Source organism: Staurois parvus, unplaced genomic scaffold, assembly GCF_062004578.1.
Source record: "Staurois parvus isolate SC_StPar_1 unplaced genomic scaffold, SC_StPar_1.0 ptg000366l, whole genome shotgun sequence".
Lineage (NCBI taxonomy): Eukaryota > Metazoa > Chordata > Amphibia > Anura > Ranidae > Staurois > Staurois parvus.
In genome coordinates, this window is record NW_028318162.1 from 861,962 (window position 1) to 884,945 (window position 22,984).

General features: G+C 40.5%; 2 long non-coding RNA genes across 2 annotated transcripts; both read right to left on the bottom strand.

Annotated features, from left to right (window-relative positions):
* Positions 1-1,589: 1,589 nt before the first annotated feature.
* Positions 1,590-20,695, bottom strand: LOC149456246 (uncharacterized). Its single transcript, XR_016313924.1, has 2 exons — positions 20,638-20,695; positions 1,590-3,789 (listed from the first exon to the last, which is right to left on the bottom strand). It is a non-coding gene; the product is annotated as an uncharacterized LOC149456246 (long non-coding RNA).
* On the bottom strand, positions 20,685-22,984 carry LOC149456247 (uncharacterized). Its single transcript, XR_016313923.1, has 4 exons — positions 22,846-22,984; positions 21,006-21,215; positions 20,821-20,911; positions 20,685-20,706 (listed from the first exon to the last, which is right to left on the bottom strand). It is a non-coding gene; the product is annotated as an uncharacterized LOC149456247 (long non-coding RNA).

A 22,984-nucleotide genomic window follows, 5' to 3' on the forward strand; every position in this document is an offset into this window, starting at 1 on the left:
GATTGTAATAGGGACAGACTGACCCGGGGGGGTAGTACTGGGGGGACAGACTGACCTGGGGGGATTGTATTGGGGAACATGAGGTAATTGTATGGGGAACAGACTGACGTGGGGGATTGTACTGGAGATCCAACTGACCAGGGGATTGTAATGGGACACAGATTGCCCTGGAGGGGATATTACTAGGGACAGACTGACCTGGGGGGATTGTAATGGGAGACAGACTGATTGATCTCGGGGGGGAGGATAGCACTGGAAAAGGGGGGAGATTGTATTGAGGATAGACTGACCTGTGGGGGAGGATCGTACTGGGGGACAGACAATGTCCCAACAGGAGGCATTCCTCCATCCAGCTAATTTTTGTTGGTGGAGAAATCTGTCAGTTTTTTTCATTCATCCTACCGGCTGAATAAGAAAAAAAAACTAGCTGTCTATGGCTAACTATATACACTATACACACTATATTGAACATTACAGACTCATACACTATATTTAACCCCAATGGGACTTTTAACGCACTATTATCACAAAGATTTATTTTTAAAAAACCTTTTACCATTTTATTATACAATAGAATACGTATAAAATCAAAGCATTATGACATTCAACACAAAATTATTATACACTGATTACAAGGAACTGTCAGCAAATGGTGTGAACTTGTGATGTGTCTCCATTCACCCAACGTGTTTCAGAGAAATGTCACTCTTTCATCTGGGGTTTTAAGGATATCACATCTTTAGAGTATAATAGATATTGTTAAACTTACAGTTAAGCAGACAGTTATTGCAAAAGAAAAGCTTCACTGTGGCAGGAAGAACTTCAGGTTCAGAACTTCATACAAGTTGCCTGAAGATAAGAAATATATGCAAAAAATGATTTAAGAGTAAATGTAAAAACTACATAAATATATTAAACATGGCTTAGAAAAATTAATAGAATCTGAATCAAGCCATGAAGGCATAATTTGCCAGATATATGGAAAGCTAATTGCCAAAATGGGGGGTAAAAAAAAACCCTCTCCAAACAGCAAACATTGCCCTGTCGCTCACCAAGCTGTAGAGATGTCAGCATTTAATCATATGAGGTCGATATGAGAATACACCAATTGCTCTATTAAGCGTACTATATATGTTAAGATATTTACCCATAATCCTAGACACCTGGGTCATGTGAGTGCAGAGACCGGCATTCAATTGGGCCCCCTTGATTCTGATGCGCAGCGCCGCCCCATGCAGAATGACGCAATGACATTATCACTCTTGTAATGTGGAATAACATCACGCACCTGAGACCCGCCAACACACACAACGTCCGCTCGTCAGAATGATGCAACGGGTGAAAAGAAGGAGGTAGATTGACAACTAGGCCAAGGGGGGCCCTCCTCTCCATCTCTCCCAGTATAGCTGCCAGGGAAATGGATCAACCTGGGCAGGCAGCCACCCCCAATTGATGGAGCCACCCGACAAAGGAGATTGGGAGAAAAAGCCAAAGACCACAGGCAAAAGGGGAAGGCAGGAAAGAAGATAGCCTCACATGAAAAACAAAAAATAAAATATAGAGACACACAAAAATAAAACAGACGGCCATAGATGTATACATAGGTCAACAGTTGTTAACAGAGGCTAAGGATGAGAGCTACATACATACAATCAAAGGGATGTTGATATACAAGAAGATCTCTTCATGCATATGTTTATCATATTGGCAAAGCAAAGACAGGCATTAAAAATAAATCATATGATTATATTTCCATCCCTCCTAAGACAAAGCCCTCCAAGAATGGTTTAAAGCTAGCAAATTCATTCAGACCTGGGGTTGGGTAGCCTTCAATTTATAAATCCATTTTAGTTCAATTTGGATGAGAGTTTTGTTCCAGTCCCCTCCCCTTGTATTAGAATGAATTCAATCTAGTATTTAAAAATCTAATTGTGGGAAATTTTCTGTCATGTACATCCGTAACATGCCACCCAAGAGGAAGGTCGATTTGCACATTTCCAAAATTCGAGCTTTGTCTTACCAACATAATAGCAACCACAATCACAGAGCAAACCATATTTAACACTGAAGGTTCTACAATTAGCAAATGTTTTGGATGGAATATCAAACCATAAGGTAGTATTTTTTTATCGGTACACATATATTTACAATGTTTACAAGAACCACATATGAAAGTATCATTGTATTTATAGTGGTCTCCCTGTGACTCTCTCTTATCTTCACTCTGGATTATGCAATTTCTGATTGAGGTAGCTCACCTAAATGCAGATAATGGGTTTTCTGGGACAAATTGACTTATAACAGGGTCCATTGTGGGCATTTGCCAATATTTTTTTATCATTTTTTGGACTTGTTGATGTTGATTAGAGAACTCTGCAATGCTTCTTAATGGGTTAGTATCTGCCCTAACTTTATTGTATAAAATGTGGTTATATTTTTAGATATAGCTCATTTGTATGTTTTTTTTCAAAGCAGTACGTGAATAAATTCTGTATAATAATAATAATACCCTCTCTCTAGCAGTCTTTGTTGTAATTTCTTGGCTTCAACAATGAAAGGAGAGTCATCGGAGCAATTTTGTCTGACTCTTAAAATATTGACCATAAGGTATGGAATTGATGAGAGCCTTAGGATGGAAACTGGAGGCATGGAAGAGAACATTCCCAGCCATGGGTTTACGATGGTGATTACTGGCATCTTTTCCGTTATAGATCTCCACGTCCAAAAATGCGACTAGTTTTTTGTCGAAGGTCATCATGAATGGGAGATTGAAATAATTTCTATCCATTCTGTCTATGCATTTCAAAAGTAGGTTATGGGGGCCATCCCAATATGATGAATACATCATTGTATCTATGCAATAATGAAATATAGTCAGTGTACAGCGACAAAGATTAATTGGTCATGAACATCAGTTCCCACCCCCTTAGGTACAGATTGATGAAGGATGCAGCACATGTCCCCATCGCTACACCATGTACCTGGCGGTAGTGGGAACCATCGAATGAAAAGACATTATGGTGAAGAATGCATTCTAAGATGGAAATAATGATTTTTTTATATGCCCAGTCCTGTTGACCCCATTGGGCCAAGGTGTGCTTAATAGCTGCAGTGGAGCAGTTGATGTTTTGTTCTCATGACATCAACCTCACATGACAGAATTCTGACATCTCTACAGCCTAATACACCCCAGCTCTCTCCATAAAGAGTACCTTGCACTGCCCCAGCTATCACAAGGTATGTTGTTTTCCCTTTGTGATAGAAATAAAATTGAAGAAAAAATTATTTTTTTTTAAATAAATTAAGTACCGTGCAAAAAAAAACAAGGGCGTTTTGATGCACTGAAATGCAGCCACTCAGGTATACAATGAATAAAGGTGCAGTTAAAAGTCCTTAAAGTCCAATTAATCCAAAAGTTCCAAAAAAAAGCTTATCTCGGTGGCCGCTGATTCATCAAGAGAAGATACTCTGTGTGAATGCAAAATGGAGGAAGGGAAACAGCGCCATCTAAGTGTAGCATTAAAAAAAACTATTTTATTTCCACAAGTAAATAACTCAGAAGAAACAGCAAGGACAGTGCTCATCTAGCTACAAGCATGACTGTCTTGTTCAAGTCCAATCCCGCAGACTGTAAATCCCTGGAAGGTTGTCCTAGGCTGTGTTGGTGGCTCCCAATACTTCCTTGTTGGCTAGGGTCCACTGGGAGACAACAGGAAATGGTGGGTGTGGTATGCATTTGGAGCATGCATGCTCCTTCATCAGGCTTGACATGACGTTTTCTCCAGAGCCCTAAAAAAAAGTCAAAACTTTAATTTTAAAAATGTTAAAACATTTAAAAACTTTAAAAATCTTTATACTACACTATATACATGAGGTCTAAGTAACAGTGTTACTTAGAGTCCACAACATATGGAGTCCACAACATGTTTGAAGTAGGATTGGCTGTGTTAGCCCAGAGTCCATAACATAGCTGTACAGGTGGGAAGGAAGGTTTAAAGGACAGTTCTCCCCTTCAGGTAATAAGGCCGAACAAGCTCTCCCCCAACTATGGCAAAGAGAACATTCCATCTGGCAGTAGAGGAGGGAAAGGGCAATAACAAAACTGGCTATGCTCGTAGACTTGCCCCATGCCACAATGGAGCAGGCTGAGCATGGACCCAGCTGGCAAGTAAGACAATGAGGTGTAGGTCCTGCTCAGCAGTAATAACGGTGGTCTGGGACCTGTTTCATTCCCCAGACACTTGTAGATGGTGGCATACTGACTTTCCAGCTTTTACTACCACTACATGGCCCTTTTAAATGGCCTACCCCAGGCTCCATTCTTTCCTAATGTCCTGGAGACAGGACCAGACCTTGGGATAGTGAGGCCCTCTGCATGACTTTGGAACGTGGAGATAGTCCCATACAAGCTCCTCTTCCCACTGGGACCGTGTGTATTCAATCTGATCCATGATACTTTGAGGGACATAAGGGTAGTCAAAGCCTCACTTTAATGTAGTTCTTTTTTTAAATTTTTACTGGAACCAAGAAAAGCAGGGCAGCATCTTGAGATTTCCTCTATCCAACAGAACACAGGAGTCTGATGACCTTATGATCAGCTCCTTGAAGGTGAAGTTCTGGGGTTGGGCCTAAGAAGTGGGTGGTCCAGGCTGCACCGTTTGCTCTAGGTCAGGGCTTGAAAAAGCCGCTCACCAAATGCAAGGAGAAATTCCTCTGTGGCGAGCGGCGAGAAGCGAGCACAGATGAAGCATGGAGCGACTGCACCTGCGCTCCAGGCCTCATTGTGAAGCCGAGTTCCTGTTTACAGCTTCCGGTTCCCGGCTTCTGTGGCACCGCCGCTGAGGGGACAGGTGCAGGAGAGATCCGCTCTCCTCCGCTGAGAGGAAACACCCTCTCCTCCGCCGCGGGGGACTCGGAGGGACTAGGAGTAAGTACTGTATACAACATGTCATATCACTATAATGGAGTACAGGAGAGCTGGGATATACATTACTCAGTAATGTATATCCCAGCTCCCCCGTACTCCATTATAGTGATGACATGTACACAGTAATGTATATCCCAGCTCCCCTGTGCACCATTATAGTGATATGACATGTATACAGTAATGTATATCCCTGCTCCCCTGTACTCCATTATAGTGATATGACATGTATACAGTATGTATATCCCAGCTCCCCTATACTCCATTATAGTGATATGACATGTATACAGTAATGTATATTCCCCCTCCCCTGTACTCCATTTAGTCATATGACATGTATACAGTAATGTATATCCCAGCTCCCCTGTGCTCCATTATAGTGATATGACATGTTGTATACAGTAATGTATATCCCAGCTCCCCTGTACTCCATTATAGTGATATGACATGTTGTATACAGTAATGTATATCCCAGCTCCCCTGTACTCCATTATAGTGATATGACGTGTATACAGTAATGTATATCCCAGCTCCCCTGTACTCCATTATAGTGATATGACATGTATACAGTAATGTATATCCCAGCTCCCCTGTGCTCCATTATAGTGATATGACGTGTATACAGTAATGTATATCCCCCTCCCCTGTACTCTATTATAGTGATATGACATGTATACAGTATGTATATCCCAGCTCCCCTGTGCTCCATTATAGTGATATGACGTGTATACAGTAATGTATATCCCAGCTCCCCTGTACTCCATTATAGTGATATGACATGTATACAGTAATGTATATCCCCCTCCCCTGTGCTCCATTATAGTGATATGACGTGTATACAGTAATGTATATCCCAGCTCCCCTACATGTCATATCGCTATAATGGAGTACAGGGGAGCTGGGGTATACATTACTCAGTAATATATATCCCAGCTCCCCTGTACTCCATTATAGTGATATGACATGTATACATGTATACCCAGTCATCCACTCCTTCCTCCAGGGACTCCAAGCTCACCCTAATTTCTGGGGGCCCCCAATTTTCAGTTCCTGAGTGGGGATGACAGGACAGGTAGTGCCAGCCAGCTTGTCTAGGGTTCTCCCCCGCCTGGACATTGCAGCTCTGCTGAGTGCTATCAACTCTTCCATATGATTCAGTGGGCCGTGGGTAGCGGGGCTCCTGCCTCGGCCATGGGAGAACTCCCACACTCCTCTGTTGCCAGGGGCCTGGCTGGATTCTTCCCAGGCCTCTCTGGTCACCCGGGATACTTCCATCTCCTCCATACACAGACCCCCATTGCAGGTCCACAGTGTAGGTGGTGGGTGGCTGATCTTTGGCATCCCCAATAACTGTACTTCCCCTTCCCCCCAATTTTCTTCTACATATTAGAATGCCTACCTATGACTACTATCATCCTTGCTATATGATTAAAGATGTTCCCTAGCTTTTATAGTAGATAATCAGCTGCAATTAATAGATTAGGGGAAAACCCCCCATATACAATTCAGCCCATTATGATTTTCATCATTATGGTCCCTGCTTTAATATACCAGTATGGCACAATTGAGGCTGACATTGTCGGACCATATTATTCAACTTTAGGTTACCACATTACTATTCTAGCACCAATGGCTGTTTTCTCTCTCCTTATATTGTATTTTTATCCTGTTCATATTTCTCTATATCAATGTTTTACTATGTGTACTTATACGTATTATTTGTTCTTAAGCTTTTTATTCAGTGCATAGTGTTCTTCCCATTTTTATCCATACACTATATGCTGTCAAATTGCACTACTGTGTTATGGTCATGCATGGTCACTGACACTGTGCTTATTTATCCCCGGTATAGCTTTTGCACTGGCAACATTTATTTAGTTATTAAATGTGCTACTTGCTGCTATTTTAGCTACTAGCCCATATCGTTATTACTCATTTTATTGCACTGTTTTATCATTTTTTAATTGATCTTAATAAACTCTGGGCAGACTTGCCCACTCCCGCTATATAATATGGCTCTATCTCCCCGGGGCTAGATCTTAAAGAAGGAACAACCTGCGCATGCTTAGAATCGTATCACCCTCCCCTCCTGACATCACTTCCAGTCCATGTATTCCACGGTGATGGCGTGCATCTTACACCATCAAATAATTTTATGTACCATAGTTTGTTGCCATTCCACTGGCCTATGCAATTTAAAAGGTGACAAGTTAGGTATTGATTTACTTGAAGCAGCATTATCTTTTTAGTGCCAGTTCCATACAGTATATGTGGATTAGATGCAATTTGACCCACATCCGATCTGCATGACATGTGAAATGACATTGTTTCCTATGGTGCCTGATCACATATGTCCAGTGCACTGCTGGAGCGAATTAAAAAAAAAAAGTCCTGTACGATTTCTGAGCAATGTGGTCTGGTTCAGGTGCGGATTACAGGCTATTGACTTCTATGGTAACCGTTTCTAAACAGCACGAACAGAATAAAATCCTGACCTGAATCTGCCCTGAACTTGATGTAAACCTGACCTGAACCGCTGAACAACTACTATATCAATTAGCTGTGAAAACTGAGCTTAAATCTGCACCACCCATGTATGAATCAGCTCTCCAATTTTATTAAAAAATTTAGTATATTATTGTGTTTTTTCCTATAAATATGCATTTGATAAACTGCTGCACAAATATCATGTGGCATTAAAAAAACAACCATTTTATTAATCAGAGATTTTTCTTTTACAAAATATGTCTTTGGGGGTTCTACGTAATTTTCAAAAAAAAAAAAAAATGTATTACATGTATGTGAGAAATGTCAGAACTGGCCAGGATGGCAAGTGGCTTTTAACCCTTTCGCTGCCATGTCTTTTAGACCCTTCATGTCTCACTAAATTTATATTGAAAAAAAAATAGTTACACCCAAGCACTTAACATCCCCCCCAATAAAAATGGCGAGGGCTCCACCCCCACATATACGCATGTATGACCGTTGCGATATGCATGTTGCATATTGCTGCATGCGCTAGAGAGCAATAATTCTAGCACAAGTCCTCCTCTGTAACGCTAAACTGATGATCTATAGGGGCTTTTGAAGCATCACCTATAGAAAATATAGGGTGCTGAAGTTTCTGACCATTTTACGGGCGCACACAAATTTAAGGTTTGACATGTTGGGTATCTATTTATTCGATGCAACCTTGGCTTTTATATTTTATCAAAACTGTGGGTAATTTATTGCGTTTGTTTGCCCTAAAATTCACTTGGGTTTTTTTTACTAAAATCTTGAATTTTTTTTTTAGACCTTTGCAGAAATATCATGCTAACAAAAAATTGGAACTAGTCTGTATTGTTTGCATATGTTTATTTTTTTCCCTCTTCAATTTAAATACGGACATGTGTGTTCCAGTGCGTTTTTGGTGCGTTGGGGTGCATTTTTTATGCGTTATACCGTGTTGCAGTCCAGGTTTGTGCAGGAAAACATGCAGTCTGTTCTACTTTTTTTCTGCATCCAGAACGCACTGGAACTGCAAGCACTGATGTGAACTATGACATTAACAACCATATAACCTACTTTCTATGCATTTTGGATGCAGACAAAAAGCACACTGAAAGGCATGTAGTGTGAACTGCCCATAAATGAATATGGACACATTACAATCACTCTTCTTCTCCTTGCCCTCCTTTGCATGGCCTGAAATTCCAACAGATTAGCCTCAAAAAATTCCATTAAGGGAGAGCAAAGCTATGTTCAGCTGCCAAATTTAGGTGCAGACTAGGCAAATGCTCATTAGATTGTGAATTGGCACACTTTTTTAAACACTTCCATGTGCTGCCCTTTGAGGTGTGGTGCTCAAATTCATCACTTCCACCATTACAGCATGCCTAGACTGCTACTTAATTACTGCATGCATTTAATTATTTATTTCCTTCTGCGAATTGATTTTAATGCTGTTTTATGTGGTATTTACCAAGAGTTTTGAGGTAATACCACAAAAACAAATAGTGAATTGACATTTTCAGGATTGCATGCGATATTTAGGCAACATGAGTCCGAACACCTAAATAGCGCATGCGATCTGCTTTAGTGAATGGAGCCTATTGCCCTCAGTGGGCTACAGAGCCCTGACCATCTATGTTACGGTGAAGTAGTGAAAGTTCGACTGCAAACTTTGGACTGGGACAGTTCACTAAGCGGTATCTTACCGCATCCCAGTATGTAGTAAGATACCACACAGCTACTAAAATACCATATGAGTTATATTATTAAGTCATGCAGTATTTTAGTAGTGAAACTGAGAGCTGAATGTAGAAAGAATTACCAGCAATTAAAAAAATTTGCAAAAAATCAAGCCCTTTTAGGTCTGGTATGGATTTTGAGGGGAACCCCCATGCCAACATTTTTTAAAAATGGTGTGGGGGTCCCCCCCAAAATTAATACCAGACCTTTATCCAAGTATGCAGCCTGGCAGCTCAGGAAAGGGAGGGATGAGCAAGTGCCCCCCCCCCCTCCTGAACCATACCAGACCACGTGCATTCAACATGGGGGGTACTTTGGGGCAGGGGGCTCCCCCCCAAATCGCCTTGTCCCCATGTTGATGGGGACAAGGGCCTGTTCCCCACAACTGTGGCTGGTGGTTGTGGAAGTCTGCAGGTGGGGGCTTGTCAGGATCTGGAAGCCCCCTTTAACAAGGGAGGCCCCAGATCCCGGCCCCCCTCTGTGAATGAGTATGGGGTACATGGTACCAACACAAAGTGACACATAAATTTGAAGTGGAAGGAAAATGATACATTGTTTTCAACATTTCTTACAAATAAATATCTGGAAAGTGTGGCATGCATTTGTATTCAGTTCCCCTTTACTCTGATACCCCTAACTAAAATGTAGTGGAACCAATTGCCTTCAGAAGTCACCTAATTCGAAAATAGAGTCCACCTGTGTGTAATTTAATCTCAGTATAAATACAGCTGTTCTGTGAAGCCCTCAGAAGTTTGTTAGAGAACATTAGTGAACAAACAGCATCATGAAGGCCAAGGAACACACCAATACATTTACGTTTTTGGTTGTAACATGACAAAATGTGGAAAATTTCAAGGGGTATGAATACTTTTAAGTCACTGTAGATATAATTTATAATTAAATTTATGACACACGTCAATAATTCCTTCATTGTTACTTTAATTAGTTTTTATAGGTTTCATATAACATCACATTTTTGTTAATTCCAAATAAACTCTCCAACAGAAACATAAACACTTACCTTACAGCTCTTGTTCAATGTGACTGCTCTCTGCCCTATCGTACTATTCAATTTTGAAGCATTTTTGTGGGGAAAAAAAAAGGTGGAAGAAAAATGCATGAAAAATGTATCCCTTTAAAACCTATGGAACTCTTCTCACCAGTGCATGCACATGCGGTGTGTTTTTTTACAGTTCTGCATGCTGCATTTTTTATGCACTTTTCAAAATTGCACCAAAACACATCTCCCACTGATTTCTATAGAAAACGCACCAATAGTGCATTTTAGTATGTTTTTTTGAGTCACATGTCTAAGTTTCACAGGTGCATGGTTGGAGTCAGGAATCCAGAAAACGAAGCAAATACACGGCAAAAATGCATATGCGTTTTTTCAACAGATCAGTGTGAAAGGGCCCTTTCACTGGAGAATTTCCTCCATATGGGTTATCTGTAATTTTACTTTAGCAGTTTTTTAATTTTTTAAAAAAAATTTAATGTTAAAAATATAAAACTAAGCAAAATAGGAAGGAAACATCAAGCAAAAGTACATGATTTCTGTAATAACATTTTCGTGAAATTACATTTGAGCAGTTACAACAAGCAACCACAAGATGGAAGCCTTAGCCCATAGAAAATCTCAGCATTGATTTGGCCTCAGTGGTGCTGAATCAAGGTCTGGCTAATAAATATGAGAAGTGAACCTTAGAGAGAACATGTTGTAATTTTATGAAGCAATTTAACGTGTCTCTGTTTAGTTAAACCTACACCATCTGAAACTCGAGAAGTTCATTCTACACTATGAAAAATCCCAACCAAAAATGATTTATCTTGCAACTTATGAAAAAGTATGACATTCCCTGGGGAGGAAATGCGGCGTTGGCGTTGTCAGAGGCAAAGTGAAGGGGGAAATACTAATAACGGATATAAAGCAGAACAAAAGCTTGTTGTGTTCTTATCATATTGAATGTTGTTCTGGGAGCAATTAACAGCAAAGGGCGATACGACAACGTTCAGTCACACTTTGGTTGCATGCTGGTGGGAGTTCAGCCATTATATGCTGTTTCTGTCTCAGACCAAGCACCATGGCACTGCCAGCGTCATACATCCGATCATTGAATATAAACCTTTTTCTTAAATGTCGTGTTGCATTATCCCCATTATTACTCATTGTATTAAAGAGAACCAGTTCATTTCATGGACATTTCTATGAAACTACGCTCTAAAGTTGGTATAACTGTGCAGACCAGGGTTGCCAGCCTCCTCAAGTGAAATTTACTGACACGACACCAAAAATCTACTGACATAAGCATTTTTTTTACTGACATGACACATAAAATGTACTATATGTACAAGTATTGCTGTACTATGAGAAGTGTAATCCTGCAATGTATTAGACTGTTATATTACCGGGCTTGCTGCTAAACACTGATGTGTTTTCCCAAACCAACTGAACTAAATAATACAGCAAAGTGTAGCGCTGCCTCAGTTTTTCCAATATGTGTGAATAGTGGTGGAAATCTCCTGATATGTGAGTAATGGTGGCGACCTCCTGTACAAAATATCAGCTTACCGTTCCTATTTTCAGTGATCTATAGCACTACCATACATGAAAAGTTAATACAAAATAAATAAAAATAAAATCCTGTACTATACAACTTGCTATTGTGTTTTTATACTGCAAAATCTGAATATCAACATCGAAACTCAAATATTTCAGCAACATAAAGTGAATAGTGGTAGAACCCTCCTAAATAAAATAATAAAGTTCATATAGTGAATAGTGGTGGAAACCTCCTAAATAAAATGTAAAACGTCCAGTGCATCAATAAGTCTGTAACAAACAATCCACTTAATGATATCCTGAGTTATGAGAACAATGCCAATCCCACAGCAGTTGCACCACGTGATATCCATCACCAACAGTACTCACCTCCACATTTCACCTAGAAAACAGGTCACTCTGCGCCTTCCCCACCTGGTTATTACTCCACTGGTCTGGGATGTTATTTAAGCGCACCTTAGATCCAACAGCTCCTTTTGCTCCACTTTGTAAGGTTCGTAGACATTAACAGCTCAAACAGAATCAAAGATAGGCCATCATTGCACTTTACCATCATTAAAACTCAATCTTTAAAAATCCAAATAAATACACTCACATGGAGCAGTGCACTTTAAACATGGTTTGAAGGTATACAGTGAACTGCCCTCTTAAACACCAGGAAATTGGCATCACGTTCTAAACTTGCATATCTGCATTACTGTTTGGCACTGATTCCACTCCCAACATGTTTCGTCACTGATCATGTGACCTCAAGGAGATCTTTTTTTTTTCTCAGCTGCAATTCTTCCCTATGATTGTCCCTCAGCGGCTCATATTTATTGCATGTGGGCACTGGACTGTAATAGGAGTAAGTTCTCCCTCCAGGTGCTCTCTCAGTATCATATGAGTGATATTGAGTGACCTCAGTAGCCTCCCCTCTCGCAGCCTCTTCTGCTACCTCTTTATTCTCTCCACACTGCTGTTCGTGGAGCACCTTTTGTATTCCTCCTGCATTCATTATCACTTCATTCCTGCTCCAAGTGACTAGCTGTAGGTTGTTCCTCTCTCTGTGGCCCCATTTTACTAGAATTTTCCTTCTCCGGGGTAGGAGTAGAATTAATCTCATTCAACATGGCCTGCCATTTAAAAACTTGATTTGTCTTGATACCATTAACATCTATGATCCTTTTTATTTTTTTATTGTTTCATGATGGGCCTTCTCCAGATTCTTAATAATATCGCTAGTGAGTTTTTGGAAATCTTGAAGTTCTTTAAAAGTTTATCATTTCTTTTCATATCCTTTTATCTGCTCTACAACTACTTTCGATTGTCTTTGCTCTGACAAGACAAGAGCAAAATGTTTTACTGAGAGTTCAAACAGTTGCCAAAATTACCATTTTCAGTGCAAATATCAATATATAAGCTACAAACACGTAGCTAGTGATGTTAGCAATATGATTAAGGTATAACAAATGGCAAAAAAGACATATTTCTCCTTTTCCAAGGTCAGGTAATGTAGCCCAGCTGTTTTATAACCTGTGCCTAACTGGAGAGATTCCCCTTCAATTTGTGTTCCATAGCCACTAATGAAAGTGAGCAGAAATCCCTGATAGCCACCAGGATCACCAGAATAGAGGTTACTACCACCCCCCACATTTCTGTTCTGGATTTGATCTTTTGTTTGGTGATAATGGTAAACAGGGCAAATAGAGGGTGAATCTGCCCAACCTGAGCATAGAAACACCAATAAACTGACATTTCAGTTCCCAGCTGCCACAGAGACAGTAATGCATTGTTAAAATAACAAGTTGTTAATCCTTTCACACCTAAAGGTAAAAGAAATCCTAATGCCTAAACACAATTTTGACTGTGTAAGTAAATCTGTACATATAATCACAACTACTTTGTACATCCAAGTAAATTATACCATGTTTTTTTCAGGACAAATTGGCTTTCATTTGGTGGTGAATGGAAATGGATATCTGATTTTTTATTTTCATTATCAAAGGAAACCTGGCCCAAAATAGTAAAAAAAAAAATCTTTTTTTTTAAATCTAGCTGTATATTTGTTGTTACTATCATACCCTTCCAACAAAGAACAACCCAAAATAAATTCTTCTGCTCCTGATGATTGCAACGATGCCACATATGTGCATGTTATTTGCTGTATGTACCCGTAGTACAGCCCAGAAACAATAGTGCGGATTTTGCTTTTTGTTTCATCCTCCCTAAAACACACTGACACTGATACAGATTAAAAAAAATCCTGCCCAAAATATACTGACACTGACCTTTGACACTAACCTTGACCTTTGACCCTTACTTGACCCAAATACTAACCCTGGCACTGACCTAGATCAAACCTCTCCATTGAGACAGAGAACACAGGGGCGGGCTTCACAGTGACTGATCACTGTAATAGCCAATAAGAGGCTATCACAGTGATCAGGTAACCTGAAATCGGGAGTTCCAGGTTCCAATCATTAGTACAGGACCCGGGGCTCACTGTGAGAGCCCAATCTCTGTACTAGCAGCGCACTCCCAGCACAAAGGGAGATACGCAAATATGTGACCCCCACGGCAAAAAGGCCCAGTGCAGTGAGGCTGCATATTTGTGTGCAGTTGACATCTAGGGGCTAACCACTTCAAGTGTTGCATGACAATTGCGCAGTCATGCAACACTGTACCCATATTAATTTTTTAACATTTTTTTGAGACCTATAAAACTTTATTTTGGTGGTATTTATTCACCACTGGGATTTTTTTTTTTTTGCTATATAAATGAAAAAGTCCAAAAATTTTGCAAATAATCTATCTTCATAAATATTGGCCAAAATGCATTCAGCTATCTTTTTAGTAAAAAAAATTACCCACATTAGTTTATAACCAAAAATTATAATTTTTCTAAATTTTCTTTACATTTTAATTTTTTTCTAATTTATTTTTTTTTTTAACATACTGTCACCCGACTAGTACAGTGTCATCCTAGTGACACTGTACTACTTGTGGGGGGAGATGATTTCTTTTTTTTTTTTTTACACTGATTGCTTTTACACCCATAAAGACTGTAAAAGCAATCATTTCTCCTTCTCTCTGACTACATTCTTGCAGCCATTGAGAAATACTGAGAGCTGTCATTGGTCACAGCTTGTCACATGGTACAAGGCTGTTGTGAATAGCCTTGTACCATGTGATCTCTGTGATCGTTCGCAGATTTCACAAGTAGTAAGCAATTATGTCAGGAAGTGACAGCTTGCTTAATACTATTCATGTGATCTCTGATTGGCCAATCAGTGATCACATGATCGGGATCTCACACTGAAGTCCCGTACAGCGATCGGTGTCCAGAGGACACAGCAGGCACCGGATCGCGGTGGTGCGCGCTCTCAGGCTGAAAATGTGGGTGCCATTTATGAACGGCAACCCGCCCCTGCACTGCACCATACGGCCGTTTATGTACATGGGTTGGATGGGAAGTGGTTAAAGTACCTTGCAGCAGTGTTCAGTGGAACAGGTGTACCCATGTGAAGGTTTTCCCTCACCACCTGTTCCACTAACAACTGCATTTTTTTGGGAAATTGGTCAATTTCTGCTACTATGACAATAGGCAAGAATGGGTGTCCTTCCCATCCCTTAACAGCTCCACTTCCAACTGAAGCAAATGTATAAAAAACCACTTAGGCCTGGACTGGCTGTAACCAATGTTTTCATAACTCATACTGTAAATTTCAAATGCTTTTACAGTAGAAACATTTCTTTTTTAAAAATTGTTTGATTCCTTCTTCTGATGTTGTGACTGTGTTCCTACACCACCACCACCACCACGCCATGTTTGTCCTTATACACGTTACCAGCAGCAGTAGAAGAACCACCAAGTGGTTTATGTTTAGGCTTGGATACAATTTCAAACTTGTGGTCATACATTGTGGTATCAACCAATACTGGGACAAGGTCATTCAGTGCCAAGGGCAAAGATGCCAAACTGCACCCAAACTGGTCAGTATGTGCAAGCTGAGGGGATCCTAAACCCAGCAGTCACTCACTTGTCAAAATCTCTCTCCCCTGCTGTCTCTACTCCTATTTGCCTTTCAACAGTAGGAAGGTGCCCCCATCCTTGCAGTAAACCATTGCGCCCAGGGCAGCCAACCCCCTGGACCACTCCTTGTCCTGGTTTTGGTATCAACATGTTCAAGCATTTGCTGTGTAACTCTTCTGGGACCACTCTTTGCTGACAGCAGTCCTTCCAACAATGGAGTGGAAAGTTTGTTGCTAAGATAAGTTTTCATTAACGTCACAGATGAAAACACACATTCTATCTCTGCTGTCCCATGGGGAAGGGAAAGCATAGTTTTTGAAAATGTAACCAGATCTGAGAATTTAGGTACTTTCATATTGCCCTGAAGAATACAGCTCCGTCCTACCATGTGCCAATAATCATGTGTCAGTCTCAGCAACATCAGTGAAATCTGCCACTTGGTAAAGACTAAATTCAGTATACAGTGCATCAAAATCATGTGGGGGAACAATTTGTGCAAATGCTTTGCAAGTTCAATATTTACCACAGAATTAGCAGTAGACTTGTTTGTTTTAGTAAAGCCAACAGCTGAATGATTCCAAATGTAGATTCTAAAAGGTTCTTTTTACTTACATCCCAATATAAAAAATATATATGTGCCAAAAGAATTATATACAGTATGTGCCTAAAAATTTATTGTAGCGCCAGAAAATATAATTATACAAAAAAAAAATAAGAAAAGTACTTAATTTAAAACCATTCATATAACAAAAAATGTGTTTGAATACAATAAATGCATATATACAGTAAGTCCTACTTTTGATTTAGTGCAGGGTCTCTAAACTTTCTAAACAAAGGGCCAGTTTACTGTGCTTTGGACTCTAGGGGGCCAGACCATAACCCGTGGGAATAGAAAATGCCCTGGGATCAGTGGAAGTAAACAATGTCCCATCTTTGGTATCAGGAGAATTATTAGTGCCCCATTGTTGGTGTCAGTGGGAGGAAAAGTGCCCCATCGTTGGTGTCAGTGGGAGGAAAAGTGCCGCTTCGTTGGTGTCAGCGGGAAGAAGTGTCCCACCATTGGTGTCAGTGGGAGGAATAGTGCCCCATTGTTGGTATCAGTGGAAGGAATAGTGCTCTACTGTTGGTGTCAGTGAGAAGAATAGTACCCCTTTATTGGTATCAGTGGGGGGAATTGTGCTTTCAAATCATCTACTGTAGACAGATGTTCCCTTCTTTGGTAGCCAATGAAAATGCTGTCTGTTGATTTAACCGCTTCCATACAGGGCACTTTTACCCCCTTCCTGCCCAGGCCATTTTTCATGTTTCAGAGCTCACACTTTGAATGACAATTGCAAGGTCATACAACAGTGTACCCAAACTAAAATTTTATCATTTTCTTCACACAGCTAGAGCTTACTTTTGGTGGTATTTAAGCAACACTGGGGTTTTTATTATTTGCCAAATTAACAAAAAAAGACCGAAAATGTTGAAAAAAAAACATTTTTCTTTGTTTCTGTTATGAAAGTTTCCAAATAAATAATTGTTCTTCATGAATTTAGGCCAAGATGTATTCTACTACGTCTTTGAAAATAACCAAAATTAGGATGTAGTATTTAGTTTGTAGGAAAGTTATAGAGTTCACAAACTATGGTATATATCTGAATATTGATCAATCCTGAAGTACTGACGGCCAATCTAATTTCTTGAGGTCCAAGAATGTCAGAATAGTACGGATATCCCCCAAATTACCCCTTTTTGCAAAGTAGACAGTCCGACGTACTTCATAAAAGGCATGGCGCGTGTTTTTAAGTTGTAATTTTTTTGTCATAATTTTTCGGAAAATGAAAAAATTAAAAAAATTATGTTCACTATTTTCTTTTTTACATACTGTCACCAGTGCAGTACAGCGTCATCATATAACTGGCATGGCGGTGATCAGGGACACTGACTGGTGACAATACAAAAAAAAAAATATATAATTTTTTTTTATTTGTTTTAATTTTTTATTAAATTTTGTCTCTTTTTTAAGATTTTTTTTTTCATATTTCACTATGACCACAGTAGTATAATGTTACCATAGTAAATAATTACTTTGCTATAAGCTAGCATTTACCTGAATGACATAGATTCATTCAGGGTTTTTTTTTGTGCTTAGCAGTGATTTGGCCACGGCTAATCACATGACACAGCTGGGCTGTGATTAGCCAGCTTGTGCATGTGATTGCTGTGACCATTCAAAGCTAGACACACTAGTATACAATGGATGGCATGAAAGGAAGCCATCTATTGTATACAACTGTCATGTGACCTGCTGTGATTGGTCACAGCAGGTCACATGGTACTAGAAACGGGGCCGGTACACAGATCTGTCATCAGCCGTGTCCGAGGTACACGGCCAGTGACAGATCGCGCCGCAGATTGGCCCTGCGAGCAGGCAAACTGTGCATGCCCGAAAGGACGCCATATGGCATCCACCTGGAGGGACAAGCTGCTCTGGTTAAAGTTAGCATGGTTAATGTGGTAAAATACAATCGGTGAATCATTTTCAAATGAAACCAACAGGTTTGGCCTGATAAAAGTGGCCCATATAACCTTTAAGGTGCAGTACCTGAAGTTCAAAAAAAGGTAACAGGATAATTGCGCTAAAAAATTTTATTTAATTGGGTGAAATTTGGTAGAACTGATTGAAGAAACAGAAAGCAGCACTTGTTTATAGGATCCTGTATCCAGACACCTATTCTGTCCACTGTTACAAAGCAGTCTGCATCATCACTTGACTGAAAATAACTTAAAGGTCATCATATTGATTGAGAATGCGGTTCACACAGTCAAGCACAGAAAGCCGTCTAGTAGAACAAAGCTGGAAATTCGTTTGACAATCTGCCTCAACAAATTCCTGAAATTCATGATACAACTGTAATTGTGTGCAACAATGTGCAAAGTTGTTATGTATGTCTCTTCAATGTTGCTCAGCAGTTGTAGGTATAGCTTTGCAGGCATCTGCAGCACACAAGGCAGCAATATGGCAAGGTACAATGAATGTGAAAGATGAAAGGCTGCTTTATTTTGAAGCAGGATACTTCTGATTTTCGTGGACCAGTCATTGCATGTGCACCATCTGTATCAAGTACCATAACATTTTTTGTAGGGATACCATCTTCCAGATAATGTTGTTTAATCTGCTCCAAAATAGCATCAACAGTAGCTTCAGTTAGATGCTAGAACTGATACTGGGTTTTATCAGCATCTTCATCAAATTAAATGGCCACCATGGCAACTTGGTTGTTGAGATGTCTGTAGTTTCATCAATCAGTGATGAAAAGTGACAACAAGCAGGTTTTTGTCACTACACCTCTTTATTGCATTTGCCAATTATGTTTTTGATTAGCATGGACCCTTTGGTACCCTTACAACAGAGGGAATTTGCTAATTTTGAGTCTGGAAACCAGTCAGCAATGCTATCGGTAAGATCATCTGACAAACGCAGTGACAAATTTTTGTTTGCCAAAAAAATTTACTATTTTGTTTTGTTTAGCAAACATAACAATTCCAAAGCTGGCTTTTTATGTTTGCTTGCTTAGTTTATTTTTAAATAAAGGACTTGTCAAAAACTGTTGTTGCATTTTGATTAATTCTTTGAGCACTTTTTGGTGAATGGATAGTACTCCATACTCATTCACATGGGGGGAGGTCGGGATCTGAGAGCCCCCTTGTTAAGCCCCCTGCCCACAGATCCCCATAACCAACAGGTCAGGGTTGTTGGGAAGAGGCCCTTATCCTCCATCAACATGGGGACAAGGTGCTTTGGGGGGGAACCCCCCTGCCCCAAAGCATCCTCCATGTTGAGGGCATGTGGCCTGGTATAAAAATGGTGGCCTGAATGGACACAATGACAGATAAATGTGGGGGCGCGGTTACCCGGTGACATCACCAGGTGGTCATGCCCCATAATGACACTTGCCCAAAGAGAGGTAGACATGGGGTGGGGTCAGCCAGTGACATCAGAGTAACCCTCGCCCCTATATTTACCTGTCATTCAGCTGTGTCCCTGGATGCGAACAGTCGTGTTTGGTAGGTGGCATTTTTTTTGTTCATATGGCATTTCTATGGGTTTTTTTAAAATTAAGGAGTTGTCAAAAACTGTTGTGTTTTTATTAACTTTTTTCGGTAAACAAGTAGGAGTACTATGTACCCTATACTCATTCACATAGGGTGAGGGGTGGGATCTGAGGGCCCCCTTGTTAAAGGGGGCTTCTAGATTCCAATAAGTCACCCCCTGCAGACCCCCCAGGTTGTGTGGAAGAGGCCCTTGTCACCATCAACATGGGGACAAGGTGCTTTGGGTGGGAGTCTCTCTGCCTCAAGCACCCCCCCCCCATGTTGAGAGCATGCATGGTTCAGGAGGGGGTGACCCCACACCATTTTTTTTTTCACTTTTGGCATACCATACCTGAACGGCCTGGTATAAATGGGGGACCACATGCTGTTTTTTTCCTGAATTTTTCATTGCCAGCAACTCTTTTGTTTACATTCAGCTGTCAATGGGGAAACCCACTGGCAGCTGATGAGTCATTGGTTGAAAAGGATGCCGGCCTGCTCCTTAACAACCATCTATTCTTCACACAGAATTTGGATTGGTCAAACTATTTTTAACCAATCCAAATTTGAATCTTTACAAAAATTTGGAATTCATTAGAAAATGAATAATTGAAACAAAATGAAACTAAACTAATTCTGAAACAAATAAACGATTGAAATTAGTAACATAACAAATATATTCAAAACTAAACAAATTCCAAAACAAATCAACAAAACAAAATTAGTAACATAACGCATCTATCCGAAACTAAACTAAACAAATTCCATCTGTTTTCTGTTCTGCACGTCTAGTGAAGTGTATTAGTATTATAGATAACCACTTACTGATAGATGATCACGTTGTCTAATCTGGTGATTGTGGTGGCTGTAGATCAATACACCATTGACTGTTTTCTAGGAAAGAAAAAAAATTAATCAGATTGTTGTGACCTCAGTGATAGTCCCCAATTTCTCCAACACATAAACAAGCAGACACTAAAAAAGCACTGGCTTCCAAAAATGTCATACTTCCCAGAGGACAGGGTTCCAATAGGAGGGAGCCAGAAACAGTGCCAGTGACTAGTCAATATCTGTGGTGTGATTGTGAGTCTAGGAGAATCTAACAGCACAAAGAGGGAGAAGGAGAAAACCATACATGAGACTATAGCTGATAATTTCTTAAGCACATTGCAGTAAATTGTGTATTTGCTTACCAAATGATATAGCTGTATGATGAAACCAAAGGGAATGCTTCAGGAATGGAGTTGCAGCAGGCAGGCGGTACTTATGTTGTAGGCAGACAGCTGACCTTGTGTTTGGTACAGTTCACTTGGTCCATGGAGGCGCCAGGCAAGGCATTGGTGGCAGTAGTGGAACAGGCTGGTTCAAACAATGGTGTGAATGGGAGTCCAGGGAGAGCCAGCCTAATGGCACAAAGAGGGAGAAGGAGAAAAAACAAACTTTATAGTATAGCATGCAGTGCACCTCCACTGCAGTCATTGCCCCAATATAGAGTGTTCCATTCCATTGCATTCATTCATTATTGCCCCAGTAGTACTGCTCCACTGCATGTAATGTATTCATAATTGACCCAGTAGTCTTCTCCATCCATTGCCCATTGCTTTCATTCATCATTGCACCAGTAGTACTGTTTCATTGCATGTATTCATTTGGCCCCCACATCAGACTGCTTTATCCAACCATTGCATTCATTCATTATTGCTCCCAGTAGCAGTACTGATCCATTGCATACCAATGATGCCATGCTCATTCACTCATTAATGCCCACACAAATCCATTACCTATACTGTACAAACCCATTACCAAATTAAGCAGGTAAGACAGACACAGTCAGGCAGACACTGTCCAAGAAAGAAAGAAACAGTCATCAGAGCAGAGGCAGGCAGCGTGCAGGACCAAGTGGCCTGGAAGCGATGGGTGTGTCCTTCCCTCCCGCCTCCTACGAAATAGTGGCTGGCAGGAAATGGTGCATCAGTGTGCTTTTTATGCATACACAACGCACCTTGCCCCATGACGTCATGGGCTGCCCAAAGCACAGGTACAGTCCGCCCTGCCACCAGAATGCACAGGAGCACCAATTATGGCTGAATGGCATTCGGCCAGCTTTGGAACTGCGCATGCACAGTCCCAAAGCTGGACAACAGCCAATATTTTATGAGCAACTGCCTTCCGAAACAGACATGTAGAGTCAACTTGCAAATTGGCCAATATTTACAAACTGTAAATTTAGATGGTTGGCAACCCTGGTGGAGACTTACTTCACAAGACTGTAAAGCTTCATCTGTCTGCTGGCCAAACTCGTGGATAATAACTGACACTTTCTGGGCTGTTGGAGGAGGGTAAATTCGTCAACCAAACTTTTAGTCACCTTTCATATAATACTGACAGCACTTAAAGTGGTAGTAAACCTCAGACAAACAGGTACAACTTATGTAGAAGCATTTGTTTCATATCTGTGCATCACTTGAGGTCAGTCATTTAACTGGGTATATGTAAGGGTTTACAACCACTTTAAGTATCTGTTATCAGAACCATTCTGTATACCCTGGTCACCAACTCTGAAATTTGATCGATTTGCATCACTACACACACACACACACATGCACACACACAATTCTCTTTGTGTAACTTGAATCAACCTGAGGAAACCTTTCTGTATTGCCCAAAGCAGCCAGGTACCAAATGCCAATAGATTAATTGGCTCCCGTCCAAATTGGCCCTAGTATGTGCATGAGGGATAGGGGTGTTAGATTGTAAACTTCTTGAAGGCAGGGACTGATATGAATATGTAAAGCACTCCATAAATTGGCAGTATTATGTAAATACCAATAATAAATCACTTTCTCTTTCTTTAACCCGTAGTGTGGTACCCAAAAAATAAACACCATAAATTAACACAGAAAGTGTGTTGGGAGGTGCAGTGTGGTGCAGCAGCAGTAAAGACATGCTTGCAGAAAACTCAGATCTTGTACTGCAGAAAATGCCAACTACAAACAGCTCCAGCAGGGGGACACTGATTAGGGTAAAACTCACAGTTCAGTTCTTGGCAGAGAGGTAGCTGGTAAAAATGCACCAACAGCATCTGTCTTCAGAGGGTGGAATGTGGCCTTTCCAGTCCCAAAGGGAAGGCTACAGCACAGGATTGTGAGTCCCCAGCCTGTTCCTACTTGTC